The sequence below is a fragment of the Leptinotarsa decemlineata genome, unplaced genomic scaffold (assembly GCF_025532065.1).
Source record: "Leptinotarsa decemlineata unplaced genomic scaffold, Ldec_3_MD MMD2_P_RNA_scaffold_14, whole genome shotgun sequence".
Lineage (NCBI taxonomy): Eukaryota > Metazoa > Arthropoda > Insecta > Coleoptera > Chrysomelidae > Leptinotarsa > Leptinotarsa decemlineata.
Genome location: NW_027412528.1, coordinates 2,604,061 through 2,610,605, shown reverse-complemented (window position 1 = coordinate 2,610,605; position 6,545 = coordinate 2,604,061).

The window sequence follows — 6,545 nt, the reverse complement described above, 5'->3', positions numbered from 1 at the left end:
ATTAAAAAGTGTTATCAATAAATTTTCCGTTTATCAAAAAATGTATTTGTTGAGCAATAAAAGAAATAATACTCTTTTTTGTTTTAATTATTTTTATACCTCACTTTATTTTGTTATTACTTGTTACAAAATTATTATATGGCCCGCGACAACATCAAAGGTTTTAGTTTTGGCCCTTGAGGCATTGCAAGTTGGACACCCCTGGTCTAGATCATTGTGAAAAAAAAGTAAATTAGTTCATAAAAAAATCTATAAGTTATAAACAATTCCCTAAAAAGCAGTGTTCAGTTTTGTTGTTTATAGTTCGGAAACTATAAATACTTTTGAGTTTTGAAAAAAATATCCTCAAAGAGGAGGAAATTTACTAAAAAAACCTTTTCGACTCCCGAAATGGTATCTCCATTATTTATAATTTTAATTTAACGCTGAAAATAGCCATCCGCACGCCATTTTTAGGTTGCGCACATGGCCTCTAAGCGAGTACGTAACTTGAAAATAATTTTTTTGAGGTACTTAAAGTAATTAGAAAAATTTAAAAAATTTATGATATGATCTAAACACCACAGAGAACTGATTCCCGTAGGAATTTTTCATTAAAGTTAATTTTCCAACAATTGTTAATTAACAAAATTTTCTAAAATTGTTTTTGTCGTTCAAAGCAAAATAATTACCGTACATTTTTTCGCTTTGTGGAGCCCTTGTTAAATACATACAAAAGCAGATTGCATGATAAAAGTTCTGAAAATGTCAATACTTTGTTTATAATTTTTTAAAGTAAACAAAAAAAGAAAAAACACAATAATATTGGAAAAAAAATGTATCTTCATTCATCATTATTTTATCGTTCTTATGTCAATAAAAGACATTTATAAACTGAAACAAATAATTTTTATCTCCATTTGTTTATAATTTTTTTATAAGCAAATGGACTATTTCAATATTTGAAAAAATGTTTAACAACTTTATAGAGAACTGTCAATTATGATTTGAAAAAAATTCTCAATAATAATATTTAATTGTTTATAATCGTTTTCTTATATATCTAGTGTTTAAATTATTAGTTAAGACATGTTTTCTTAAAAATATTGCTGCAGAAATTTTAAAATCTGAAAAGATGCATAAAGGTAGGTTCAATCCGGAATTGAAACTAGTGAAATCCATGAAAGAGAAATCGGCAGAAGATAACATTGTTTTTATGCGAGCTGATAAAGGCAAAACGGTCATAGCCATGAACAAAGAAGAATACGTGGAGAAGACTTTAGACTTTCCAAATGCTGGCATGTACGATAGTCTCAGAAATGACCCCACCTATTTATATCAGAAAGAAGTCAAGGAAACTTTGAAAAATATTCATTGTGTCATGGATGAAAAGGAAAAATTCCGATCGGTAGTCATGAACCCACAACCACCGTTAGTTAAAATACAGAAAGATAACTACCCTATAAAATCGGTAGTTTCTTTCGTCACAGCTCCTTCAGTTAAAATATCCGAAAAACTCATTGCAATTATTCAAAACCACACCAATTTCAAATCAAAATTCAGTTTGAGGAATTCATACTATTTGATCAATGAAATTCAAGATATAACACTCCCGGATAATGCCAAATTGATTTCATTCAATGTAAAGAATCTCTTTCCCAGTATCCCTCCGAATGAAACGATTACTTTGGTGGAGAATCTATTGGACAAAAACTCTATCAATCCAGTAGTGAAAAATGAAATATTAGACTTGCTTACGGTGTGTTTGTTACAGAATTACTTCCAATTCAATGAAAAGTTTTACTCATCTTGCAAAGGTCTCATAATGGGAAACCCACTTAGTCCTATTCTGGCAGAGATTTTCATGGACGATTTGGAGAGAAGAATACACAGTAACCCACTGGTAAAAAGTTTCCTGTATTGGTATAGATATGTGGATGATACCCTGGTATGTTTCACGGGAACGAACAGACAGTTGACAAACTTTTTGAAAGTCATCAATTATCTCCACTCTTCTATCACATTCACAGTGGAGATGGAACAGGACATTTTTTGGACTTTACAATAAAAAAAGTTGACAACAAACATGATTTTTCAATTTATCGTAAACCGGCACATACAGATATTATCATTCATAATTCGTCCACTCACCCATATCAGCATAAGGTAGCAGCTTTCAACAGTATGATCCACAGACTGATAAATGTACCCTTGTCAGAAGCGAATTTCAATAAAGAACTGAATATAATGAATCAAATAGCCGTCACCAATGATTATGACAGTTGTGTGATACATTCTTTATTATCAAAAAAGTTATACAGTCAAGCTTTGAAAGAAGTTTACCCAATTCGAAGAGAAGAGGATAAAAGTTATAGAACCGTAACCTACTTAGACCAACCCACTACAAACATTTCAGATTTTCTGCACAGCAAAGGTGTAAATACTGCTTTCAAAACCAACAACAACTTGGGCATGCACATTAAAAATAACAAAGATAAAAGTTCAGTTTCAGAAAAATCAGGGGTGTATAAATTATCATGTGAGTCATGTCCAATGTTTTACATAGGTCAAACTGGAAGAACGTTCAAAACCCGCATAAAGGAACACAAATATAGTTTTTAGAATGGAAAAATAAATTCCACATATGCCAGTCATTCAATCTCAGAGGGACAGGAGTTCAACCATGAATACAAATCCCTCCATTTCCAGAAGAAAAGTTTGAAACTTAACCTGTTGGAGAGTATGGAAATAAACAAATTCAAAAACTCTCAACATCTTATGAACGATCAAACTGAATTGAATAATTCGCCATTATTGAATCTGTTCATTCGCAGCTAAAAATAGTTAGGTATATTTACAGGTAGACTTTCGAAAAATGTATCTGACTTTTTCAGGTAGATTTATCATTTAGGTAGACGAATAGGTACTAGGTTATAGCACATAATGGTGTAATTTAGAAGTAACTCTTAGTTATGCTTGAAGAAGCTAGTGTATAGCGAAACACGTGTTGCGGTTTTTGTAAAACCCTTATAGTGAAAATCATACAATTGACTATTGATTATTTTTTTAATATGGATTTTCATCAAGTATCGGCCAGTTCTATTCAATCATTTTTTTCTTTTCTGAAATAATAATTAACAGTTCTCTACAAAATAACAGAAAAAATTCATTAACAATTCCATTGTTTATTAACTTAAAAATTTGTTATAAACAAATTCTCCTAGAGGAGAATTTGTTTATAACAATTCTCCTAGAGGAGAATTTGTTGAGGAGAAAGCTAAGAAGCTTTATTTTTTTCTTGAAAGTTATACAAATTCACGAGCACAAAAATTTCGAAAACATTTTTTTTCCATTATTTATTCAATTTTGAACATACACTTGCTGAACGGGTTTTCATACCAAATGAGGTCAATTTTTTTTTTTGCGAAATGGCAATATTTTGTGGTGACACACTCATTAGAACTATTTGATTCACAAAACAAAGTGAGGTCCGTATATTGGTCCTCACTTTGTCGCGGACCTCACTGCAACCGTAATTTTTCAATGAAAGTGGCTCACTTCCTACTCTGGGAAACTATATTTCTGCAAAGCTGAAACTCATGGATATCTTACTAGACTTGGCTGGACAGGTAGGTTTTTTCACTGAATTTATTATTACAAATCAGTATTGACTACTATTCTGTTTACTTCTTAATTTATATACTATATATTTCAAATTTTAAGGCGAGAAAAATTTTGCGTGGCGTCTCTTTCGTTGCCTCAAGAAGAATCCCGTTGTTGATAAAAAATTTGAAAATCTATTTCGTTCCTCTATCAATTTTCACATATACAAATTTTCAAATTCTTTTTCAGGAAAATTATCTTTTCTACTAATTTAACATTGGCTCTTAAATTTAGATACATTTTCATTTTATAGTTTCGTACAAAAATAGTTAACCTCACTTTTATGTAAATATAAATATTTTTCAAAAGCATCACTTCGTGTCAGTTTCTAAGGAAGTGATTCACAATAATAAATTTTGAATTTTACATCATTCCTAAATAATAACAATTAGTTTATCATGCCTTTTTCGTTTTTTCATCACAGATGTTAATTTAATTTCATCTGACATTTCTTTCTAACCTATATCGGTTATCAGTTTTTCGTATTTCGATGCGTTTCGATGTAAGAATCTTAATATTTGAATTTCCCACTCTTATTTGCTTGTTTCCGGTCAAAGCTGTGGGTTTCAATATATGTACAGGGTGTCCTTGCTGTATTTTTGTATCTGAATTCCTTCGTGATGTTTTTAAAATTCCCATACACTGTTGTATTTCGAGTTTTTTCATAACAAATACCTCAAGTATTAGATAGTTTTTTTTATAAACAAAAAATATAGCTCATACTTTCAATTATGATTATGACATGTTTCTATTTTTACGTTTGTTTATATAAATAAATATCATTTATGTTGAAAATTCCTCTTATTCTTTCTTCATTTAAATATTTTAATTTATAGCTATTCATATTATTTTCACTGACAATTCCATAAGGAACTTCAAATATTGAAAGTAGCTTTGCATATATGTTCTTTTTTAAATCAGTTACTCTATTTGCCCTTATTAAAACAAATTGACCTTTTTCAAAGATTACATTTTTATGTGTTTTCTTTTTATTCATTCTTTTTAAATATTTACTACCACTTTTATTCTGTCTTATTCTTACTTGTGTTAAAATTTCCTCTAATGTTTTGTATTCCTCTTTCAGCCATTTTCTGGTAGGATGTTGTCTCATCATTAAAAAATATGGACTGATTTGTGTTACTGTGTGTGGCAATTGATTGAGATATTTCTCTACCTCTGGTAAATTATTGTCCCTATTTTGATGATTTTCTCTGGACAATATCCTGAGAAATTTGATCACTTCTTGAACATATCTTTCCGATGGTTTTGACTCTGGATGTCTAATACTGGTAAATATCAATTTAATTTTATTTTTATGACAAAAGTTTTTAAATCTATCATTTTGAAAATAAATTGCTTTATCCAATATACATTTTTGTGGTTTTCCCACTTCATTAAAATATTTGTGATGTACTGTTTGGAACCTTTGGTGTAGTAATGAATATTACTGGAGTTTTTTCCCAACACCAAATCGTTATTTTTACACCTCGACACGTGTTTCGATCACCAATTGATCATCTTCAAGAGGAAGATAAAACTACTCAAAACTAAAGCTACTTACTACTACTAATCAGGTACATCATACAGGTAGGTAATCAGTAATACCACCCATACAAGTGTACCACCCTAAATTAATTTTATAATTGGCCTTTCTATTATTTTACAATATGTCCTTATGTATGTTTAAATGTTACAGCAATATATAGAACAATTTTCAGCTATATAAAATTAGTTTCACAATATTGCCTATCTAAATATATTTACTTACCTATGAGAGTGTAGAAATAAGTAAACATAATAATATTATGAATAACGATAGCGGACCAATACCAAATAGCATACTATATAGCTTGTTGAAATAATATTGTTGGGTTTACTGATTACTACAAAAAGACACATTGTAAATATATTTATATAGGCAATATTGTGAAACTAATTTTATATAGCTGAAAATTGTTCTATATATAGCTGTGACATTTAAACATACATAAGGACATATTGTAAAATAATAGAAAGGCCAATTGTAAAATTAATTTAGGGTGGTACACTTGTATGGGTGCTATTACTGATTACCTACCTGTATGATGTACCTGATTAGTATTAGTAGCTTTAGTTTTGAGTAGTTTTTAGTTTTATCTTCCTCTTGAAGATGATCACTTGGTGATCAAAACACATGTCGAGGTGTAAGAATAACGATTTGGTGTTGGGAAAAAACTCCAGTAATATTCATTAAAATATTGTTGAAGACAATTTCTTATAATATGCACATTCGTTCTTTTACAAGGATATAATTTTATAAATTTTGTAAAAATGTCTACTATTACAAGAATATGTTTGTTTCTATCATTTGTTGTTATTAAATCATTAATAAAATCCATGGCAATTCCTTCTAATTTGTTGGTGGTAATTATATTTCTTGGGATATTTGTATTCACAAAATTTTTGCTCTTATAAATTTGGCAAATGTTACAATTATTTGTTGAATCTTTGGTTATTTGGATATCTTTTCTGCAAAAATAATTTTCCCTAAACATTATCCATACTTTTCTCACTCCAGGATGACCATTATGTTCATGTAAATACTTCAATATATTATAAGCTAATTCATTACTAATTACATATAGTTCCTGATCCTTTATAATCTTTATCCAAATACCATTGGCTTTTTTACATTCAATTATATCTTTTGCTTCTAATTTATTTTGATCTTCTATAATTTTATTCATTGAAAATATTCCCTGTTGGTCAATTAATATATTTACCCCAATTTGTAAAGTTCTTTCTCTTTTTACTTTGGCATCTGATCTTGTTAATGCATCCGCAACAATATTGTTTTTTCCTTTAATATGTCTGATCTCAAAATCATATTCTTACAAAAGTAATGCACCTCGATGTATTCTATT